Source organism: Polyodon spathula, chromosome 12 (genome assembly GCF_017654505.1).
Source record: "Polyodon spathula isolate WHYD16114869_AA chromosome 12, ASM1765450v1, whole genome shotgun sequence".
In the NCBI taxonomy this organism is placed as follows: domain Eukaryota; kingdom Metazoa; phylum Chordata; class Actinopteri; order Acipenseriformes; family Polyodontidae; genus Polyodon; species Polyodon spathula.
The window spans coordinates 45729061-45754725 of record NC_054545.1 but is presented as its reverse complement, the minus strand read 5'-3'; the positions used below and the strand labels follow the sequence as shown (position 1 = coordinate 45754725).

Genomic DNA, 25665 nt, shown 5'->3' with positions numbered 1-25665 from the left:
ATAGAAATCATGTCTTTGTGATCCATGAACAGCAGTGCAATAAAGGTAGTTCAGTCAACTGTACTTTGCGTAGATGTTAAGATTTCCAATAACAAAAGTTTTGCTTCCTCTTGCTACTGTAACTACTGAGAACTAATTAAATCAATAATGCTCTTATCACTGGATACCAGTTCTAGCGCACAGCTTGATCAATGGGAATGATTCTGCTTTAGTGATCGAATGACATTGTCTCAATCCCTTACCACAGTATGTTTTCGAATTGATCTGTGGTGTATTCAGTTTCCACTGTATCTCAAGTTACCAGACTAACTCATTCAGAGACTGAAGCCTTCTAGATTTCTCTTTTATATTCAGCAGCTGAAAACATAAAATACCTATTAAAAGGCATGTGAACCCGCAATGAAATATTCTTCAACCATATCAAGCCACTACACACAATCCAGAATAAGCAACAGCACCCCAAGACATTCACCTACCACAGACATTACTTATCATGCATGAAACAGAGGAAAAAACAAAACAAAAAAACTAATGGAATAATAAGAAACAAATTCGTCACACTATATACAAAAAATTAAAAATACTAAATCCATTTTATAGAAGAGCTGAGAAGACACTGCTCGGAAAACCTCCTAGCAGATTACAGACAGAGCAAGCAGATGCCCCAGCAACCCACAGAAAAACACAAGCTAGGGTGTCAATTACTGCATGGACTGTTGCAGTCGTGAGGCTGGGGACGGGTTCGGCTAGCACGCTGCTAATTAAAGGGACGTTCCTTGAGACCAGGGGCAAAATACTTGTTGGATCACTGGCAAATCACCAGAGAACTGCAAACCTACGATCACATCTATATACTGTATCTCCTACAACATGAAATGTGTAGATTAGAAGATTTATAAGAAACAAAAAAGTCAAGTTGAAAAAAATGCATCTGTTCTCGAGGGTGAAATGAGCGAATCGGTTTCGCAAGGTTTCACTCATTGGCAGAACAGTGACTCACAGTGAAATACAGTTTTGATGACTAATGGTAACATTTTAACAATGGCTTCTTTTCTAGTTTGGATCCAGTAAGATGTATTGGATGACTTTCTTAGGGCTGCAAGAATTTAAAAAAATTAATAAATAAGTGCTTTAATACCTTCATGTACCATTAAGTCTAATGCAGGTTTTTGTGTAGCACATAGTGCCTTCCGGTGGCTGAATACTGTATGTGTATTTTCTTCCACTGAATGTTTTTTTTTATTTTATTTATATATAATGCAGCATTTCAAAGTGCTTTTAGACCATACGAATTGCAATGTGCAAAGGAACGTCTGCAGTAGTGCTTGGATATAAACGCCAGGCAAACCGAGGGATTTTCTTTGTCCGAGGAAACAAGGTATTCATTGCCCCCCAGCTGGGTTCAATGCAGATATAAGCCAGTGTCCTCTACAAGAATATTCCCACTGTGCCTCCACTGCTTCAACCCTGGGTGTCACTCACATAAAACGTCTTGACCGTTATATTTAAAAACTACGGTGTCTCATCTCGTTCCGAATTGCTAAAAAAACTAAACGTTATTAAATTATAAATGAATAATCACATTCCCCTCTTGGTATAGCAAAACGTAAATGGCACTGGGCTCTAAAAAAAAAAAAAAAAAACTAAAATAAATAAATTTAAAAAAAAAACAGGAAAATAAAGACAGATGCCTGAATATTTAAAAGGCAGCCCCGCTCTGCCATTATGAACGGCATTTATAATACATACATGCAGAGAGAAAATTGCTTCACACTACCACCAGGGCAGCTGCCAGAACAGAGATGGTTCGCCAGATCAATTATTCAGTGCATGGAGCGGACAGAACTTCCTAACCTCTTTGACTTCTGCGAGGAGAGGGGAGGTGAAAACAAAGAACCGATTCCCACAGGGAGTGCTGTTGGACTGAACTTAGAAACTTAAGTAAAGTTGGCATTGTTATGCAATTTGACTGCCTGTGCATTATAGAGTAGAAGACCTGGAAAAGGTATCTGGGAAACGTAAATAGATATCATATTTATGAAAGTGGAGGTTGGGGCATCTGTCTCTTAGACCTGGCCTGCAAACAGGCTATGTGAAACCAGAAGCAGCTGATTATTAAGTTTTGCTCTTGTAGTTTCACCCGAACCCCTTGATGGAATTAATTGTTATTTACTACTAATGGGGCTCACACAAAAATATTAATAATAATAATATGATGATGCTCTGGACCAGATGATGCTGAAAGGGTGTGCAGTCACAAGCTTATTGGCAACTTAGTGCCCTCCGCTGTGCCAACACAGAGCTACTGCCCCCTCAGGGCACAGAATTAATTCCATCAAGCTAGGCTGCCACTCGCATTGCAAATTAGCTCTCTGAAGGAGGACAGGATCAGCCAGCTGGCAGCCGAGAGCCAGGGCAGCCCTGAGAGACTGCAAACCTTGCAAATCACAATTCTAATGCTGAAGCATAAGAAAGCCAGGTATGCAAATGTTATCCTCGCACCTTCTCCAGTGTAATAACCGTAATATAAAAGCGTTGCTAATTTCAATTTTTTTTTTTTTTTTTTTAAAACCAGCAAGTGATTGCAAAAGCAAGTGGCAAATGTAACAAGAGCAACCGATGTGCATACTATTGAATAAACCACAAAAGCTGCCGTTTGAAAAGCTTTTCATTGCAAAGACAAAAGCAACAATTGAAATAACATTAATTGATTCAGTAAGCAACATCTACACAGCGTAACAGGGTGCAGCTCATCAAGCTGATCTGACTGTCAAGAGAGGGCTTCCCAGAGCAGTCTCAAGAGAAGGCAGACTGTACAAGGGAATTGTCTAACACACGCACACTGCTCATAATGTTCCTGTAGTTGAAACGGTCTCTGTGAACGTACACAAACTGGATAGTCAATAAGGTTTCACATATGATTGCATGGGAGACTAAGAAATGACTGCTGCTCTATTCTCAATACCCCTGGCATTGCAAAAAAAGGGCATTTACCCCCCTAAAACATTCCTGTACATTCTCTGCCATTTCTGCCCTACAAATTGCAACGCATCTGCTGCATTCTGCTCCATTGGAAGATGAATGAGTGGGGTCTTACCGTGACACTTCGAATGATATTCAGCTTGTAGGGTAGTGTTCCTTCCCCCCCATGCACAGAACGGAGCTGAAAAGAGAAAAGTAGTGTTTGCTATCCTCATTTTAAAAAAAAACAAAAAAAAAACCTGATGTGCAACAATTCCATGACAGCTCCTCCTATTGACAGATCAGCCACTGTATACAATCCTCTTCGCATTGCTCTACACAGCGTACTTGGTCTAGTTGCAAACTGGTCAAATAACTTTTAATCAACGGAACGCCCAGACACAGAACAAAAGGCATATAAAAACACATGGGGGGGAGGGGTACGGTGTGGGGCTGCATCGGAGAAAACGGAACAAACAAAAAAGAAAGAATCAATGTTTATTGCACCCTGAAAGTAATCTGGTAAACCCTTATATTCCAAAAAATGACAGAGGCTACTTTAACTGCTGTTGAAGACACTCAGAGGAAACCAGATTCCAAGGCCTGCACTTAACATCTGCTAATGCATTTCATTCTGCCCAGAAGCAGATCTATCCTGTGCACTAATAACCGGAGCTTCAAGTGGCACTGCAGACCAATTATCTCCTCTGCAGAGTGCTAGGAACAAGAGTTAGAAACTTAAACCTGCAGAGCAGATTCTTTGCAGCCTGCACCCTCTAGAAACAGAGGCTGCGAAGCGAGAGTTTGATTGAGGGATTAAGTGGCCTGAACTGCAGGCACGCTAACGTGCAAGAGTGTGTGTGTGTGCTGACTTTTAATAAAATTCACTGTGGCTCACACCTTCACCTTTAGAAAATTATTCAGTTCAGAAACGCAGACAACCTCAGCGCCTCCGGATTAAAAAAAAAAAAAAAAAAGTGGCAGGCTGGTGAGTGGATAGAGGCCCAGAGACAGTCTGCAGTTCAAACAAATACTAATTTTATTATAAATAACACAAAATAAAAGTGCCCAAAAGCAAAATAAAGGGATTTAAACACAAAAAAAAACCAATACAAAAAACAAACTTACAAAAATAAAGGTTTCCAGGCTGGGCAATGCCTTCACTGGATGGAGATTTCACAAAATCACAAAAACCACAAACACCAACCTGCTTCCTCAGCTCCCTCCTCCTAAATGAGAAGCAGAGGCCTCCTTTTATGTCAGGTGGCTGGGCGCTGATTGATCGTTAATTACTCTAATCAACCCCAGCCACCTGAACATAATAAACCCAGGCAGGTAGGGGAAATTAACCCCATCCCTGCCAATTTAAAAAGGGCAGAGCTTTGCTCTGCCACAAAAACACAAATCATTGACTTTAATCCAGTATGTATTTCTCTCTCTCTCTCTGACTGACGGCTTTTCTGCTTCATTAGGCGCTCTGCGCTGCTCGGAGAGCTCTGACCGTTTCCACTTCATTATCAGCAGAGAGGCCGCAACGCAGGGCAGGCGTGTGCCAAAACCTCCATCACTACAGAACCACTTCTGGATCACTTCCACTTCCACATTCCACTAACCGCGTGGCAGTTTAATACAACAACTCTCACCAAGACCCTGGAAATTCTGCGAAAAAAAAAGACAATTTCCCTATTTATTTCTCAATTTTCTGCCTACTTTTGGTGTTGCCCTGCACTGAATTGTGTGACTTTGCAGTTCAGATTTCCAAGTCTGACTTTCTAGAAACGTGGCTCAGAGATCCTCACTTGAACTGCAGTAGTTACTATAGAGCTTCAAACCCAACTCTATCAAATGAGTCAGCGATACGGCATGACTCAGCAGCAGCTTTTAAAGCAAAACACTGAACAATTTACAGTTATTATCGTGGGAACAAATTACATGACGTACAGGGGAACACAGAGCAAAAAATGGTCACAATTTAAGTTAACTGCAGGGAACAAGCCACGCAACCTGTGGATCAGCAATTCTGAAGACTGATTTGCAAAATGCTTTCCGGTACTTAAAATAACGGTTAAAGCAACCACAGCAGGCATCCGACAGGCTTCCTAGAAAGTAAAGGAGTCTGAAGACCACAGTAGGTTAAGGACTGCTGAATGACACACTTAACCCCACAAATAAAATGAACCTAACTTTCTTATTTCTTCCAACGTGGTGCCTGAAATTAAAATGTACTGCTACGCTAGAGCTGCTCATCCAGATTGTCAGTTACCCCCTCTGGAATACTCGAGTCACTCTCAAATGGATTTTAAGAAGCCGTTTGAATAAACTCCTTGTGCAATGCACCTTAAGGAGTGAAGATATGCAGATCTCGATAGTTTAATAAACATCATAAAATGTAATGGGCTGCTGCTGTGTAATATGACATACCAATGAATCATGAGGTGCCATATATCTTCACCCTGGTTACCCAAATAAAAATGAATTACAGGACAGACTCCAACTAGCCAGCACGACTATTAACTGGACTGCCAATTAAACGGGCCACTACCTCATCCCAATAAAACCTGTATTTCTTTATTTCGTGTGTGTTGGATACTTAATTCGGTTTTGCCGGCTGCAAAGATTTGTAACGGCTGAGCTTGCAATGTAGGCAAAGCTAGGAGATTGCACTGATTTGATTTGTGGTCTTGCAACGGGTCCTCGTTCCTTTTGGGGCATGGCTCCATTCAGAAAAACAGCTAGCCACCGTGTCTCCCCCCCAATCGGTTAATGTAAATCGACACTTAAGGTAACTTGTGACACAAAGACTCAGAACTGGTTGAGCAACGTTTTCAAGTAACATAGCCTGTTTAAATATTTAATCAGTGACAAAAAAATACAATAAAAATGGTGTGATAAGGCAAGCATAAGAACAAAACATGAGCACAAAGAGAGATCCTCAATGATCACATGACCATTCTTTTCTAGAAACGCAACATCTTTAAACAGACAAACCTAGCGTATCAAATCCGATTCGTTGCTTGCAACCCCAGATATTCGTTTCTTCTGTTGGCACTCAAGCCAGTCGATGGATAGGGATTAGCCAGTACATTTAAATACAATCAACATCATGCTGAGCTTACAACTCCCTCAGCAGAGAGGAAACAGAGCCAGTCTTGCAAATTATCCACTGGCAGGGACAGGGTTAGGGACCGTTTAAACTGCATTAACTTCCACAGACAGCCAAATGGTCTAGATATGAACACAGATACCTACAAGCACTAACAAAAACAGACAAGTGTAATACGTTCTGCAGCAACTCCAGCTGTAAAATAACAAAAGAGAAAACACGAGTCAACAATCCATGATTATCTTAAGATCCTGTGCCTACGGCAAATGGAGGATTCAATGCGCACCATTGTCCCTTTTCATGTGAGGGAGCATTTAACATGTTACAAAACGGATGCCCCGCAGAGGACAATAGTGGGAGTTTAGTGTGCTCAACTGCATAGGAAAGCCTGTCCAATTCCAGTCCCATTTAGGGTTATTATGGTTTTAACCTCTTAACCTCTGGGAGGAAGTCGCAACAATCCCAGGTCATCTTTCTACAAACCACCAGCCACTATTACACCGTGTGGCTGATTCATGGCAGTGTGCATTAGATACAGTGGCTATAAAAGAGGCCAATGAAGTGAAGTGCATGTCAGTATAAGAGGTAGTGCCATGGTTAACAATACCCACTGACTACAGTCAGGCATGCGTTACCAATCTGGATTAGAGATATTTACTGAGACAATCCCATATTGCACATATTTAATTTGGCAGATCCTGCATGAACATGTTTTCAATGAGGTAAAACTTCAGGGGAAAACTTCTTTAACCTAGAAATGAATTATTAACTGAAATTACCAGCAAGGATTAACGCTTTCAACACTGGGAATGCTGAAGCAGATCAGCAATAGTGACTGGAGTGTATGTAAAACGGATAGATATTGGAATTATTTTAATTACTTGTTGTGTTGTACAATCTCACTTTGATATGCATCAGTCGTTTGTTGCTTTACTCGCCAAAAGAGATCTTGCCAACCAAAGCGCGAACGTCGTGACCGTTTCGGCCCATCCCACCCTCTCGTGTCAATAAATGTCTCTTCAATCCCTTCTGCCCCCATGTCAATCAGAGTAATAAATCAGAGTCTTTGAAATTGATCTCGGGGGTCTTGCTGCAACTGCCCTTTTCATGTTGATGTATCAGCTTGCTAATTAAAACCTGATTAAAAACGCAGTTAAAGCCAACTGAACTGTTCCATGCATCTCTGCCTGTAATTCATTTTGCTGTGTACATCTCGCACGTTTTGAATCGAGTGCACAGCGCATGTTACTGCTAACAATTTCCAGCATTTAAAAATGAAATCTGGTGCTGCAGCAGATCAGCTGAAAAGAATCTTTGCTTTAAGGTAGGGCTGCACTCCCTGTTCACCTGGACAGTAAATCTGTCCCTGCTCTTTCAACAATTGATTTTCTGCCATTGACCAATCAGCCGCTTCCCCTTGCATATTCTCAGTGTTTCAGACCCGGCTAAGTCACCTGATGGTGCTTCCTACCTTCTGTTTTAGACGTACAGTGCTTTCACTCAGCTTCCATGCATGCCATCTTGATTTTAAGTTTAATTTAATAGAAAAGGAAAACAGTGCGAAATGATGCCTGCAAAAAACATGCAAACCCCCACTGTAAACAGAACACACCCACACACTTTGCCAGCAGATTCTACAGCACCAGGATACCCACAGTACTCACACAGTCACAAAGCCCCACAGTGTACCATTCACACAAGGCTCACTCCATTGTCACCCCCCCCCCCCAATCGAAAAAACACTATTTGCTACAGCTCGGTGCTTGCAGAGCGTCGCTCGTTTACAAACATATCAGATTTCCTCATCTCAAGCTAGGAGCCCAGGTGAGGAGCGATCTAAAAGCCTAATTATGAAATCAGCGAGCTAAATAAAAGCACAGCTCTATTGCCCTCTGCAGACAGTTTCCAGTTATTAAACAGTACTCTTAGCTGGAGAGATTACCTGTACGGTGGAGTCTATTTTGGGGGCCTGGGAGTCAAGCTGTGTAGCCTATGACATTTAAATTCAAGCTACGGTCTTCACATGAAGGAAACCTCAAAATGATTTTTGGAAACTGTGTGCCTCGCGAATGTATTCTCATTCTTATGACATTGCATTTTTTTAATGAGACTTTGGACCTTCAAAACAACATATACAGTGGCTTGAGAAAGTATTGACCCCCCCTTGGCATTTTTCTTATTTTGTTGCCTTACAACCTGGAATTAAAATGGATTTTTATTTGGATTTCATGTAATAGACATACACAAAATAGTCCAAATTTTGGTGAAGTGAAATGAAAAAAATAACTTGTTTAAAAAAAAATTCTAAAAAATAAATAACGGAAAAGTGGTGCGTGCATATGTATTCACCCCCTTTGCTATTAAGCCTCTAAATAAGATCTGGTGCAACCAATTACCTTTAGAAGTCACATAATTAGTTAAATAAAGTCCACCTGTGTACAATCTAAGTGTCACATGATCTATCACATGATCTCAGTACATATACACCTGTTCTGAAAGGCCCCAGAGTCTGCAACACCACTAAGCAAGGGGCACCATGAAGACCAAGGAGCTCTCCAAACAGGTCAGGGACGAAGTTGTGGAGAAGTACAGATCAGGGTTGGGTTATAAAAAAATATCCGAAACTTTGAACATCCCACGGAGCACCATTAAAGCCATTATTAAAAAATGGAAAGAATATGGCACCACAACAAACCTGGCAAGAGAGGGCCGCCCACCAAAACTCACGGATCAGGCAAGGAGGGCATTAATCAGAGAGGCAACAAAGAGACCAAAGATAACCCTGAAGGAGCTGCAAAGCTCCACAGCGGAGATTGGAGTATCTGTCCATTGGACCACTTTAAACCGTACACTCCACAGAGCTGGGCTTTACAGAAGAGTGGCCAGAAAAAAGCCATTGCTTAAAGAAAAAAATAAGCAAACACGTTTGGTGTTCGCCAAAAGGCATGTGGGAGACTCCCCAAACATATGGAAGAAGGTACTCTGGTCAGATGAGACTAAAATTGAGCTTTTTGGCCATCAAGGAAAACGCTATGTCTGGCGCAAACCCAACATCTCTCATCACTCAGAGAACACCATCCCCACAGTGAAGCATGGTGGTGGCAGCATCATGCTGTGGGAATGTTTTTCGTCGGCAGGGACTGGGAAACTGGTCAGAATTGAAAGAATGATGGATGGCGCTAAATACATGGAAATTCTTGAGGGAAACCTGTTTCAGTCTTCCAGAGATTTGAGACTGGGATGGAGGTTCACCTTCCAGCAGGACAATGACCCTAAGCATACTGCTAAAGCAACACTCGAGTGGTTTAAGGGGAAACATTTAAATGTCTTGGAATGGCCTAGTCAAAGCCCAGACCTCAATCCAATTGAGAATCTGTGGTATGACTTAAAGATTGCTGTACACCAGCGGAACCCATCCAACTTGAAGGAGCTGGAGCAGTTTTGCCTTGAAGAATGGGCAAAAATCCCAGTGGCTAGATGTGCCAAGCTTATAGATACATACTCCAAGAGACTTGCAGCTGTAATTGCTGCAAAAGGTGGCTCTACAAAGCATTGAATTTGGGGGGGTGAATACTTATGCACACTCAAGTTTTCTGTTTTTTGTCTTATTTCTTGTTTGTTTCACAATAAAAAATATTTTGCATCTTCAAAGTGGTAGGCATGTTATGTAAATCAAATAATACAAACCCCCAAAAAATCAATTTTAATTCCAGGTTGTAAGGCAACAAAATAGGAAAAATGCCAAGGGGGGTCAATACTTTCGCAAGCCACTGTAAGGTAGTTCAGGGTAAGGTACATAACTGGAAAAAGTTTGGTGACAGGTTCTGACCATGAGAAAAATGCATAACTCAATCACCTAAATGAAGCTGTGTTCAAGAACTACATTTAAAACATATATAAAATCGAGCCATATATTCTAGGCACGGATGGCTTATGAAAATGGGATCAAATATTTAAAAATCTGCAACACGACTGGTCGATTTCTTATACCTGATCTGTAATACTGAACCTAAAGACTCTCCAATAATAAAATCAGCTTTTTAAGTTTCTAATGATCTGCATGGTTCCCAAGTGGTCATGATCTAATCCAGGGGTGTCCAATCACCATCCTGGATGACCATTCCATTCCAGGTTTAATCACTAAAACGATGCTGCTATTATCTACCTTCTTCAGGGTCCGGATCGAGGTTTAACTGGTCCAATTAATCAATTTAGAACAGGTGGAAGGACCAACTTTGGCCACCCCCTGATCAAAACACTAAAACTGTTCAAAAGAAGTTAATATAAAGCTAATAATGAGAGCAATTACCCCTGATGAAAAGAAAGATCAGTTTGATTTAGCATGGTGACACAGCAGTATTGAGAGTCACTGTTTGCTGTTTAGATCATTAAAATACACATCCACCCACCCCACACCCCAAAATCACAGTTTGTTTGGAAATGGTTCTGCACCACAAACAGGAAAGTTAATGGTCCTTGTATCTAAAATCTCGAGCCTCTGGCACAAGTCTGGCTGGAGAAGGCAGTGTGAGGGAGAGGCAGAGAAATTAGAAACATTTTCACAAAACCCAGCTAACCAAGCCAACAGCATCCCGGGAGTGCAGTGCTGGAGAAGAGTTTAATTACATTACAGTATGCCGGGACCGAGACAGGCCAAGCGAGACCAATGAAACTGGATGGATTAGGGGGTGATTCGCATACCGTCACGCACCACTTCTCTGAAATACATTTACAGCACAGTGGTTTCAATAGCGCTCCAAAATGGAAATGCCAATTTAAACATTTTTCACATTTTATTTTTATTTAAATTTTATTTTAAGACAGAGATGGCACCGGGGAGTATAAATAACGTTGCTGGGAACACTAGTTCCAATTTTTTTTTTTTTTTTTTTTTTTTTTTTTTTTTTACAGGAAGACGTCTTTTTTTTACAGGAAGACGTCGTTTTTTTTTTTTACAGGAAGACGTTTTATGTTTTTTTTACAGGAAGACGTCGTTTATGTTTTCTTTTTTTTACAGGAAGACGTCTGTTTTTTTTACAGGAAGACGTCTATGTTTTTTTTACAGGAAGACGTCTATGTTTTTTTTACAGGAAGACGTCTTTTGTTTTTTTTACAGGAAGACGTCTATGTTTTTTTTACAGGAAGACGTCTTTATGTTTTTTTTACAGGAAGACGTCTATGTTTTTTTTACAGGAAGACGTCTTTTTTTTATCGTTTATGTTTTTTTTACAGGAAGACGTCGTTTATGTTTTTTTTACAGGAAGACGTCGTTTATGTTTTTTTTACAGGAAGACGGCGTTTATGTTTTTTTTACAGGAAGACGTCTTTATGTTTTTTTTACAGGAAGACGTCGTTTATGTTTTTTTTTTTTACAGGAAGACGTCTGTTTTTTTTACAGGAAGACGTCTATGTTTTTTTTACAGGAAGACGTCTATGTTTTTTTTACAGGAAGACGTCTATGTTTTTTTTTTTTTTTTTTTTTTTTTTTTGAGGAAGACGTCGTTTATGTAACCCGAGTGCTGGAGTGACATAAGTTGACGCTCCCTTGCATTCTCTCATTCCTACATCGAAGGGACTGCTCCTATATGTTTGCATTTATGAGGGTTTTTTTTTTTTTTTAAACATTTTTAATAGATGGTAGATTTTCTTTTTGTTAAAGATCTGTATCATTTGCCTAAACTTTGATCATCTTGATTTACATGTTACGAGCGAACGACCCATTTAGGAGAAATCTGTTTGTAAAGCTGTGCAGTACAAGGGCTGCCCATGCGTTAGGATGGCATATGGAGGGGGGGCTGCAGCTCCTGGCACTAGCAAGATGGAGATGGGATAAAGATTGATGTGGCTCGCTGGGATATTCATCCCCAAGCAGCAGCGTGCTGCTTTTCATGGATTAGTCATCACAATTCCATTTCATAAGAATCCTGCCGTCTGCTTAGTCCTACTAGGGCAGAGCTAGTCTCAGATCCTGCACCAGTATTCAACATGCCCAGGGGCTACACAGCGGGTAGCTGACATCAACTGGGATGGTGCAATTACCTCACCCCCACACTCTCACCATGACACCCCATCAACAGGAGCTTGGAAAGGAAAGCATGATTCAGCCATCTTCACCCCGGCCACACCTTTATGATTAAACTGCAAACTTAAAAAAAAACAAAGAGATGACAATGACTGTGTGTATGACGATTTTACGAACGGAGAAAGAATTCTGATTATGACCATGCAGTTTTGAAGTATTTTCCCCGGGTAGAACTGTTCAAACCGCAGGCACTTCTGTGCAAGAATCTGCATTTTGTTTGTTATTAAACGGATTGCCTGCAAGTCAGACAATTCAGAGCTTTTTTTCTAGTTAAAATCCAGGGAAAATCATCAGTTATCCCCGTCCCAGATCACTTCAAAAGACGGAGAGAACAGCCTCTTTATCCAGCAAGCCTACACCCAGTAAAACCTGAGGAATGCAGTGTCACATGTTTCATATCCTTGAAGACTGAAAAGCTTGATGAAACTTGAAGCAAGCACCCCCTCCAACCTCACCCCACCCCCACCTAACCCTCAACACTCCACCCCACCCTACGTAACCCCCAGCCCCACTTCATCCCCTCCACACCACAGCCTAACCCCCAAAAACCACACTAACCCAACCCTATCTAACCATCTCCCACCCCATCACACCTACACAAACCAGATACCAACCCCACCTCTCCACACCCCAACCCTACCCAACCGTCTCCCACCCCATCACACCTACACAAACCAGATACCAACCCCACCTCTCCACACCCCAACCCTATCCAACCATCTCCCACCCCATCACACCCCAACAAACCAGATACCAACCCCACCTCTCCACACCCCAACCCTACCCAACCATCTCCCACCCCATCACACCTACACAAACCAGATACCAACCCCACCTCTCCACACCCCAACCCTACCCAAACGTCTCCCACCCCATCACACCTACACAAACCAGATACCAACCCCACCTCTCCACACCCCAACCCTACCCAACCATCTCCCACCCCATCACACCTACACAAACCAGATACCAACCCCACCTCTCCACACCCCAACCCTACCCAACCGTCTCCCACCCCATCACACCTACACAAACCAGATACCAACCCCACCTCTCCACACCCCAACCCTACCCAACCATCTCCCACCCCATCACACCTACACAAACCAGATACCAACCCCACCTCTCCACACCCCAACCCTACCCAACCGTCTCCCACCCCATCACACCCAAACAAACCAGATACCAACCCCACCTCTCCACACGCCAACCCTATCCAACCTTCTCCCACCCCATCACACCCCAAAAAACCAGATACCAACCCCACCTCTCCACACCCCAACCCTACCCAAACGTCTCCCACCCCATCACACCCCAACAAACCAGATACCAACCCCACCTCTCCACACCCCAACCCTACCCAAACGTCTCCCACCCCATCACACCCCAACAAACCAGATACCAACCCCACCTCTCCACACCCCAACCCTACCCAACCGTCTCCCACCCCATCACACCCCAACAAACCAGATACCAACCCCACCTCTCCACACCCCAACCCTACCCAAACGTCTCCCACCCCATCACACCTACACAAACCAGATACCAACCCCACCTCTCCACACCCCAACCCTATCCAACCATCTCCCACCCCAAAAAACCAGATACCAACCCCACCTCTCCACACCCCAACCCTACCCAAACGTCTCCCACCCCATCACACCCCAACAAACCAGATACCAACCCCACCTCTCCACACCCCAACCCTACCCAACCATCTCCCACCCCATCACACCCCAACAAACCAGATACCAACCCCACCTCTCCACACCCTACTAACCAACCAACCCCACCCCACCCACTGCATTTCCAATGGTATTGAAAATGCAACATCAGAATTAGCTGAAATCTGTAGGCTGTGTGATGCCTCCATTATCCACTCAAACACTAGTAACTATAACTCACAATTTATTAAACTGTATGCATAAAACATTGCAAGAAATCATTATCCGTTTCTGTGCAACTGAAATAATAATGGAAAAAAAAAAAAAACACAAACCATCCTTGTGTACCTAGCCATCTGTTATGGAAAAAATTAAAATGTAGGCTGTGCTTTGTTTGCAGAACTGATTATAATCTACCAACCATGCAAAAAAAAAAAAATCCATACATTTTAAACATTACTAATGATCTTCCAAGTTGCAGTTTATGAAAAACTAATTCCTTTTGAAAACAGACAGCTGGAATTATGAACATTGAAGAGATGATACTGTTTAGTGTGCTTATTTTATTTTTATACAAAGACATACACAACAGGACTCAAATAAATGCCATGTCAAAAATGTATTCTTCACATCACAAAAACTGTTTGAAAACTGATAACTATAAAAGACTAAAATATCAGTTCAATTTTGATGATAAAATAACTAGTTGAAGACCGATCCTCTAACCACCATCTCTCGCCATGTCCCAGGTTTAAAACAGTGACCCAGTAATTCAAACTGAAGTGGCAGAAATGTGCATTACTGTACCACACCTGGGAAACATTATGAGCCACACCTGCGGTTCAAAACTTGCATCACATGGTGATGACTGCAAAAACTTGTCAGCTTATTAAACAATTACTTTTAAATATAAGCCAGCCCTGTAATTACAGTGATTCGCAGGAAGGATTTGGACGCGTTTGTGTATGCATTTTACGAATCGTGATGGCTTGAGCTGCAAAGCTGTTGTTTACGGTTTGCAAATGCCAGCTGTCAGTCTGGGATGTAGTATTGACGTACAAGGGTGGCAGTGGCAGGGCTATGGTAGGCACGAGTGAACCACGGCATTTATCCAGGGCTCTGATTGAAATAAGTCCACAACAGACCATTCTGTTATTTCTAAAGTAAATAAAATCCATGTTGATTAATAATTGATTAAAATCGCTTACTGTTGCAAAAAAAAAAAAAAAAAAAAAAACACACACAAAAAAATCAAAGCAGAAGATCCTGTCTTTAGAAACTGATCCTTTTTCCTTCTAGTTTAAAAAAAAAAAGAACACACATACAGCTGGTCCTTTCTGTGCAAGGGTAAATGATCTCACCACAGCCAAAAATAAAGCTGTGAGCTACAGTAATATTTAAAAGAAGAATGTAGCATTGCATCATTATAGTTTACTGCTGTTATGTATATATATTTTTCAATGTAATGTAAGCCAATGGGGGGGGGGACCCGTTAATCAATTTACAACACATGTCTAACAATCGGGTCACCGCAAAAAAACAATAAATTAAACCAGAAGTTGTTCCTGCTCTATTGTACAGCACCATTAACTTGCAGATTGCATGTTTACAAGGGAATCTGCAGATAGATATAATCAATTTTCAATCAGCGTTCGAAAAAAGTTTGGAAACAGCAAATGATTTCCAGCAAGAGAAGGGGAGGGGGATTGTATTGCCCATGTTTCATCACTCAGAGCCCTTACTCCTTTTTTAAAGAAAGCGGCACAGCTGGGGACGGGGAGTCTGTGCCGGATAACTTCACTCAGACGACTTGCTCACTAAATATCTTGGTATCCCTCAATACAAAATCACCTCCTCTTAAAAACATGCAGGGGATTTTAATGAACAGTCTCTCCCACAAGTGCTGTGGTACACACATATGATCCACTTACTACCAATGCAATGTGCAGTGTGACTGGGTATGACATTTTCTCTTAATTTTAGCCACTATAGTTTCTGGCTCAGAACTGTCAAGGACACTACGTTCAATATTAGAACATAAGGAAGGTTACAGACAAGAGGATGCCATTCGGCCCATCTTGCTCTTTTGGTTGTTAGTAGCTTATTAATCCCAGAATCTCAAACAGCTTCTTGAAGGATCCCAGGGCGTCAGCTTCAACAACATTACTGTGGAGTTGGTTCCAGACTCTCACAATTTTCTGTGTAAAACACATGTTGTGATCTGAGTTTGCCAATGGTTCTCTGACCTCTGTTTTAGTTATTCTGTCTTCGTTATTTGAAGACTAGATCAAGGCACGGCTCCCCTCTAGTCAGTGCCTTGACAAACTGCATTAGGAAGCAGTCATTTGTCATTTCCACCATTTCAATTTCAGCTGTTGTGCTCCCCCTCAGTTTTTCCCATTTTATATGGGGGAAGTTGAAATCCCGCATTAGCATGGCTTCTCCTTTGCTACACGCATTTCTAATGTCATTCTATAACAGACTATTTTGCTTGGTGTTTGAATTTGGCGGTCTGTAGCATGCCCCTATTATTATGCCCTTTGAATTTGTGTCCACTACTCTGACACATATTGACTGTTGTTTTTTTGTTTTTTTTGTTTTTTTTTTAAAAACACCTGGGCTTCAAGACTATTTCTGATGTATAGCGCTACCCCTCTACCTCGTCTGTGCTGCCTGTCTTTCCTATACAGTGTATACCCACTAATATTATATTCATCTCCATCCCTCTCGGATAACCGAGTTTCTGTAACACCTATCACTTCAAAGTTACTTGTTAGCGCAGTAGCTTCAGTGCAATAGTGTACCAGTCTTGGCAGTCACAACTCAGGAAAAAAAATTTGGGTGTAAAATAGAGAACAAAATGCTCCATGTAAATGAATCATATTTAGGGTACTCCTGAATTTGTGAGACAAATTTCTCATTCAAATCTTTACACTTCTTTTTTTAAACAGGAGACCATTATCTATTGAGGGATACCAAGATATTTAGTGAGCAAGTCGTCTGAGTGAAGATATCCTGCAACAGACTCCTTGTCCCCAGTGGTGCTGCTCTTCTGGAAGAATGGGAAGCTTTTGGGGGACCACTCTACTTGTGAGATGTTAAAATATGTAGCACATTTTTAAAGAGGAGACAATTGTCTATTCAGAGATACCAGGGTAGCAAGTGCTGCATTAATATGCCAATCTTCTTAACTGAGGAATAACTTCCCTTTGAACCTGTGCACGTGAAATCTGACTACAATCCCAACCTGACATGGGCTTACATGCAGCATTTACACAGGAATCGACTGGCAACCATTCCAAGCAAGGATGTACAGCAGAATGTTAAAGAAACACAACCACCAAAAAAAAGAGAAAATTCTGCTGTAGAAATCAACTGGAAAGAAACTGTTTAAAAAAGATTACATAACCACCTAAGAAGGTATAGACTTTTCCTCGTGGGCCACCATTCCAGCATAGTATTAATATATATCCATCTTTAAATATATATATATATATATATATATATATAATATATATATATATATATATATATATATATATATATATATATATATATATATATATATATATATATATATAAAGCCAACAATATTATAGTCGTATATATATCATGTTGGCCAAAGGGTCCAGGGTCATCAAGTAGCTTCACCCACATTACATATATATATATATATATCTGCCATGTATCCACATCTTTAAATAACTACATTAATAAATAATACCTGGGGCTGTGAAAGCACATTTCACCAAGAAGTTAAAATAGGACAAGCTGGCCTAGATTATGAAACTCTCAAAACAACTATGATCATAAATGTATGTAGCAAGTTTTAGATCTTCAGTTCTGTAGATATGTAAGTTACACTAGTATGCATAGTCCATGCATAAGAAAAGGTGACCCCCAGTGGGTGGGGCAGTTGAATCCAGGTGTAGTACAGAAGCACACACTAGCTGGGTGTGTTCTAACAGCTTTGTCTCATCAACAGTACCACCTCACACTCGCAAGAAAAAACACACATTTTTAGGACTGCATTGACCCTTCCGGGTTGAAATGTATTTATTCATTTATTTAGCATTTACTATAACGCCTTTAACCAAGGCGCTTCACAAGTTTTCAGAAATTGTACAAACTGAAAGAATGGGTGAAGAAAGAGGGTAAGAATATTGGGGTAGGGTGAGGAGATTACTAGATACCCTGACCAGAGGCTAGGTCAGGGTCAGACAGGCAAGGTCATAACAGGAGGTCGGGGGCCAGGAGTAAGGGTAGGATGGGCTAGGGAAAAAAAGATTATTTTTAAGGAAGGAGCGAAAACTGCATAGAGTGGGTGACTGTTTTATGTTGAGTTGGAGTTTAATGTGAAATACAAGACCATCGGGAATCCCACACTAGTGAAGGCCCCACCACATGCTACTCTGCCCAAAACCGGAACAGACAGACAGTGCCCTTCAGTGGCAGCCCACAGCTGCTCCACCCTGGGGTCCAGTAAACACTTATCAGCCAGACAGAGGGGGGACTTGACTGTGTTAAAAGGAGGAGACAGGTCTGAGTCACGGGCCAGACAGAGGGGAGGAGGTCACTTCCCTCTCGCCCTCAGAGACGTGCAAAAACAACAGTGAATTTCTTCTGGGTCAAACTGAGAAGCGCCCTTGGGGGTGGCAGAAGGCGGCAGTAATAGATAAAAGTGAGAGATGTTTATAGGCATCTCTACTGCAAAATTGTAGAGCAGGAATAAAAGCAGCAATCTTCACACCTGCAGCTGGGGAGCAGCGGCAGAGATGAAAGCATCACATTTCTCTCACTCAGGAGACACGCGATTGATTGACGCAGTGCTGTTCCAGATTAGAAATGACTGTTTTTGTTAATTGTCAAATATTTAATGGGATAAATGTAGCAATAAAATCTCGCACATTCATCATTCAAGAGCCACTTGATGCAATCCACTAGTCATGACAAGTGATCACACTGCACTATTAAATACTTCATGTATCAGAGTTTTCCAATGGGCAATTAATCATTTCAACTCTGCTCAAATGTCCCTTCTCCCAAGACATTTTTTTTCATTAACAAGGAGCAAAATGTTGTGGATTTGGGGCAGATCAGAATTTGATCTTTATATGTACCTAGATTTCAGTGTCAGCGGTCACAAGACATTTTGTGAAGCTCACTCTAGCTACAGTGACCTGGTCTTGCATGCAGTTAGACTAAAGCCTGTGATTTAATGGGGCCACGCTTCCAGTCAATTTGCAAGGTGCCATTCATTTTGCGCAGTAGCAGCTCGACAGTCAGAGACATAGCAGACCAAACTGCAAGCCCTGTCACTTTGTGGGCTCTTGTATTGTACTGTAAAGCACCACTGTGGCCATAGCACTTAATCTGAAACAGTGCCTTCCAAAGGAGGTCTGACTGGTTTTAAAATAAACAGCAAACAACCATTTTAACCCACTAAGTACTGAATCCATTTCTCTATGGGGGGAAAAAAAAAAAGCTGTATTTATGTAATTTGACACATTCATTTTTTCGCGGATAAAAAAACAGTGTCAGTTCTCAGAAATTTAAAAAAATTAGATGCCAGTTAAAAATGCTCCAAAAATTACAAGGTAGCCTGTCCTCGAATGAGGGCAATGGGCAAAAGGCAGGGGCCTGTGTCACACAAAAGATTTGAATGGTGTATTAAAAGATGTGCTAACCCATGGACGTTAACATTATTGCTGTATCACCTTGTACTGTGGCAGAAAATGCAGTTGTTGGGTAGCAGGTAACAGCTGCAACTTTGCATCTACAGTGTTTGATTAGAAATAGAAGAAAAGCAGCAAGAGATCTTCAACAGAAGACCTGTGATAATATTGCAGATCCTGGTTAGAACTCCTATAACAGTAGACAATATGACTGACAGGAATGGAAATAAGACTCCCATTGCATAGCGGTTTCTACCCTTCCAGGTTTTACTACGACCTTGATTAGCCCCAGTGTATACGTAACAAGCTCAGGTGTGTCTTATTAAAATCATAGTAAAACCACGAATGAATCAAGCTGCTATGCAATGGGAGTCTTATTTCCTCCCCTATTGACAACTGTGCAGTTATCACTTGCACGACTTTGAAATCCTCTTTGTGTTGCAAGCAGTTGCGGCAGGTATAACTGTTTGATTGTGAATGACATCTGCCTATACAAATAAGGTTAACCCGCTAATCCAGTTTGACAGCTTGCTATTCCTGGCAGATCCACATTGCCACCCAGATGCTTTGAGATCTCAGCTTCAAAAAAAGCATTTTCATTTGAATACAACAACACAGCTAAATGACTGCTCCTATTGTAATGTTTATTTATAACTCTACAAGAAATAGCTCACTTAATAAATGGGAATTGTTATTATTAGAATATCTTCCACAATTCACAGCGCTTGTCAATAAAGGGCTACAGAAAATGATATTTGCATATGCACATGATGTTGATAATGAAAAGTTGTGGATATAATTTTCTTACTTCTGAATATAATTGCAGGTTCAGGTTCTTTAAGGAGCAGGTGAAAAATTATACACATTTATTTTTTACCACGTAGAAAAGCTGTTGCATTAAAATCATTACTTAGGAAAAATGCTGGGCTTGAAGGTCCAGTGGTTAAAGAGAGGGGCTTGTTACCAGGAGGTTCAATCCCAGCCACTGACTCGCCATGCGAGACCCTGAGCAAGACACTTAACCTCCTTGTGCTTCGTCCTTCAGATGAGACATAAAACAAACAAGGTCCTATTGGAAGAAACACTGCAGCTGCAGTTGTGATGCATAGTTCACCTCCAAGTCTCAAAGAAGCTGGATCTAACTAACCTAAAAGTAGTTACTGTATAAACTTAGTTTGGACCTGTTCAGAAACTCAATTTCTCTCTCTGCTGTAAATCAAAATAAACCTGAAGTAACTTACAAAAAATGATGGTGATTAAGTAGATTCAAGAAAATGCACAGAGTCCTTTTCTTCAATCAGTTGCCAGGTTTATTGAAATATGCAGGGAGTCTGGTCCCAAGTACAGGACAAACACAATACTCATCATTACAATGTTTGCATGACATTAAATACCCTTCTGTATAGATGGTCCACCTCCCCTTTCTCTGACACTTAACCAATGGTCAAGGTACAACACATTATTCTGTTAATTTAGTGTGTGTGTGTAGTCTTGTGTGACAACCTCTGAGCTCAGTGCATTCTTCACACTCCTGGAGAAAAAAGGTCCATAAATCTGCCCCTTTGATCCCAGTGGCATTATCTCTTTCGATCTCTCTGAGAACCTCTGGGTCCAACGTCAGTCCCTGGGAGCCTTTTAGCCCCTTTATGCTTTGCATTCCAAGTCTTACAGCCTGGCCCCTTCTGGTCCACAGCATTGTTATCTTTTTAGCTTGCAGTCAATGTCAGGCAAGAAACTTGTAGACGCATCGTCTCTATCAATTGTTAGCAGTACATGCAATTTGAACCAAACAGTCTGCTATCTGCAATATTAGTCTCTTTTCAGAAAAAAACACCAGTATAGCTCTGCCAGTCCACATGCGTAGCAAACTGCTAATCAATTCTCAATCCATGTTTTCCAACAAAACCAAATTCTAAAAGAGATTTTTCAGTTAAATCAGTTTAGGAGTTTTTGCAACGTATTCTTGAACAGGTAATTAATTCATAGATTTTTCTACTTCCAAGATTTTTTTTATATATATAAAACAACCTGAATAGTTCTGTGTTGAAATTTGATTTATTTTGATGACGTTTTCTACTCTTCTACAGGGAGGAAAAAGTTGTATCTTCCAAAGCTTTGGAGTGGGGTGAAGATCTAAAGCTGGCTTCCAGATAAAAGTTCCGGTTTGAAAACCAGATCTTTTAACATCAGCTCGTCATTGTCTTGGAAAGAGATGTTGCTGGTCCACTAATGATGCAGCATCTCTTCTCCTGTCCAAGTCAAGCAGACAACTGCATTGCATTCATTCAATTAGCAATCCATTCGTTGTGTGTGATCACACGGAAAGGATCACTGTGCAAAGTTTAAACAAGCTTTGTTGGCAGGGAAGCTGGAACGCAGGAGTGCCACATGCCTGCTGACATCATACGCCACCTGCTCTGCTTTTCTACTTTGTTACTGCCCCTGTGAGGCTGCCTTCCAGGTAGCCTATAGTTAACAGTTGGCCTAGCTGCGGCAGATTCAGGTTTCAAGTTCTCCACGCACGTCAATCATTCACAGCCCTAGCAGATTGTAAATTGTTTCTGCACAAAAGACACCTCAAGCATGGGCCACTGAAAAATGGAAAGGCACAGGTGTTCTGTTAAATTAGCACACAATAACAGCTTGAATTAATAATCTACACCCGGGTTAAAGCTCTTTAAACTGCCCCTCTGCTTTACTGTTCAATTAAGAGGCTGCAGGTGAATTAGGAGAAGGCTCCCGATTAAGAGGCCTTTGCTGTAGGTTTGCATAAAAGCAACCTTTCTGACCACTTGAATGAAGATCGTATGGCATGCTCTCAGGGCTTGGGGATTTACCAGGCAAAAAGGTATTACATAATAAACAGACAGCCTTTTCAATTGGATTATTGACCACAGGGATGGTTAACCCGTCAATGCTTGTTACATGCAATTCTCTAGGCTCTCACTAGATGGCAACACTTATCATGATGGCACCCATCTAGTGTGAGAGGTAGTTATTAAATATACAGCTATGGCCAAAATTCCATGTCATTTGTTAGACAGCCCGGCATTTACTGTTATTGTCCTTATTATTATTAGTAGTAGTAGTTTTCTTTTTTGCTATCACAAAGCATTTATCCAGCTAAGTCACACATGATCCGTACCACTCCCTGACACACAAACGTCAATGGCTGGGCAAGCACAGAATAATGAGCTAACCCCTAGCAGTCAAGGAGCTCCTAGCTGGTGACACAAGGTAGCTACTGTATATTTTTTCATGGGTAATATAGTTGGAAAGTTAGGAATTGAATTGGTATCTTTGTTGAAATGAGGTGATTTAGGGAATCCACATACAATACTGTTTCCTAGCAGCGTTTTGACCTACTCTATTTAATATTATCAGCCGTGAGGAGGCAGAAACAGTACTGAGAATATGTTCCTAATGTTTTAGGAATATAAACTTTACAAATCGCAGTGTTAAACTGAAGCTTTCACTTCCCTCAAGGTAGTGTGAAACTCTTCTTACAGGATTTCTATAAACTGTTCCGCCATCAAGCGCCTTTTAAAGCGTTTTCCTGTATGAATGTAAAGAGATGAACGATTGGAACCTTCAGAATCGCTGTATTCTATTGGGACACAAAACAAACTCATTAGACACTTGCAGCCTCCAACAGCCACCGTGGCAATCACACTTACACTATGTAGTCTTAGTGGAACACATGCACTTGCTCCCGTGTGTGTTCTAACCATTCGCTGCTTGATTACCAAGCCCAGCATGTCAATAGTGTGCACAGTGCTGTATCTCTGCAAAGTGCTTATTGACTTGTCTCCCTATACACACGCTCGCACACCACTGTTTTTAATTCAAACAGTATTTTCAGCTTCCCCAGTACATTGTTTCCTGGTTATTTTATATACAGTGGCTTGCAAAAGTATTCAGACCCCTGACCAATTCTCTCATATTACCGAATTACAAATGGTACATTGAAATTTCGTTCTGTTTGAAATTTTATTTTTAAACACTGAAACTCAGAATCAGTTATTGTAAGGTGACATTGGGTTTATGTTGGGAAATATTTTTAAGACAAATAAAAAACTGAAATATCTTGCTTGCATAAGTATTCAACCCCTGTGCTGTGGCAGCTCCCAGTTTGCACCGATGAAAGAAATTGCCCTAACGAGGACACAATTACCTTACCATTGGCCTCCACCTGTGAGCCACTAAAGTTTCTGTCACATTTTCTGGATAAAAACCCCACTGTTGAAGGATCATTGGTAAGGCTGTGAATCTGAAGGAAAATGAAGACCGAAGAGCATTCTACAGAAGTCAGAGATAAATTAATACAAATGCATAGATTAGGGAAAGGGTACAAAATAATATCCAAGTGTTTGGATATCCCAGTGAGCACAGTTGGATCAATAATCAGGAAGTGGAAGCTACATCACACCACCCAGGCACTGCCAAGCAAAGGCCGTACCTCAAAACTCAACACTCAAACAAGAAGGAGACTTGTAAGAGAAGCCAACAATCACTTTGAAGGAGCTACAGAGTTCAGTGGCTGGGAGTGGAGTAATGGTGCACCAGTCAACCATATCAAGAGCTCTGCATAACACTGGCCTGTATGGGAGGGTGGCAAGAAAGAAGCCGTTACTCAAAAAGTACCATCTGAAAGCACGTCTGGAGTTTGCCAGAAAGCATGAGTGTGACCCAGCTGGGATGTGGGAAAAGGTTTTGTGGTCAGATGAGACCAAGATAGAGCTTTTTGGCCAAAACTCAAAGCGCTATGTGTGGCGCAAACCTAACACTGCCCATGCCTCAAGACACACCATCCCTACAGTGAAGTATGGTGGTGGCAGCATCATGCTGTGGGGATGCTTCTCATCAGCAGGGGCTGGGCATCTTGTTACAATTGAAGGAAAAATGGATGGCGCAAAATACAGGAAAATACTGCAGGAGAATCTGTTTCAGTCCACTAAAAAACTGAAGCTTGGGAGGAAATTCACCTTTCAGCAGGACAATGATCCCAAGCACAAGGCCAAAGCAACATTGGAGTGGCTCAAGAACAAAAAGGTGAATGTCCTACAGTGGCCCAGTCAAAGTCCTGATCTCAATCCCACTGAGAATCTGTGGCACTATTTGAAAATTGCGGTTCACAAGCATCGTCCAACCAACCTGAACAACCTGGAGCAAATCTGCCAAGAAGAATGGGCCAAAATCACCCAGACACTCTGTGCAAAGCTGGTACATACTTACCCCAAAAGACTTAAAGCTGGTATTGTAGCGAAAGGTGGCTCTACCAAATATTAATGTGTGGGGGTTGAATATTTCAGTATTTTATTTTTCTTAAAAATATTTCCCAACATAAAACCAATGTCACCTGACAATAATTGATTATGAGTTTCAGTGTTTTAAAATAAAATATCGAACAGAATGAAATTTCAATGTACCATTTGTAATTCAGTAATATGAGAGAATTGGTCAGGTGTCTGAATACCTTTGCAAGCCACTGTGTGTGTGTATATATATATATATATATATATATATATATATATATATATATATATATATATATATATATATATATATATATATATACACACACACACAATATATACATATATAATATATTAAAAATCATTAATTTTTTGGGATCTGAATTGTAGAGTTACCTTGATTTGCATGTACTTTTGCAGTCAGTGCAATACTATCTTGTTTAGGATTTTTAGCTTTTGTATTATCAAAAACAATACTATCAAATTTTCAAGACGTTTTACATATCTGTTACAGCCTTTTCAATTATATATTTAAACTCTGAAATACAGAGCCCTGAAAGAAAAGAACACGTCATTATAAAACGCTTGGTCCAATACAACTGGCTTTTTCATTTTCATTGACCTGGTTAAAGTGGCTTTCACCCACTCCTAACAGGGCCAATTATCAGCCACAGCAAACTGCTGTCCCATTACAGTATTTTTAACAGCAGCACACAAACTGTGTCTAGTTTGAATTACTCCTGCCACCCCCTCGGTTACAGGCCAAACCCCAACACCCTACTAATAACCCAACTGACCAGAAAAACACCACGCCTTTGTGTGGGAACAATTGGAGAACAGTGTCTTTCAGTCTAATGGGATTTGTGATTCCTCTGTGATGCACAGGCTTTTATACCCAACGCAATGAGATTCAAAACGCAAATTC

The 25665-nt window shown here is 41.1% G+C and overlaps 1 protein-coding gene across 5 annotated transcripts in view; it reads right to left on the bottom strand.

Moving 5' to 3' along the window:
- LOC121323897 (protein TANC2-like) overlaps positions 1 to 25665 on the bottom strand; it is a 136620-nt gene that overhangs the window by 96292 nt on the left and 14663 nt on the right. For 4 of the 5 annotated variants that reach the window (XM_041265219.1, XM_041265223.1, XM_041265221.1 and 1 more), the window contains one exon: positions 3098 to 3163. The exons of the other annotated variant lie outside the window; for it this stretch is intronic. The gene's annotated coding sequence lies outside the window, so the exon portion shown is untranslated. The remainder of the gene's footprint in view (positions 1 to 3097; positions 3164 to 25665) is intronic. 5 annotated transcript variants of the gene reach the window in all.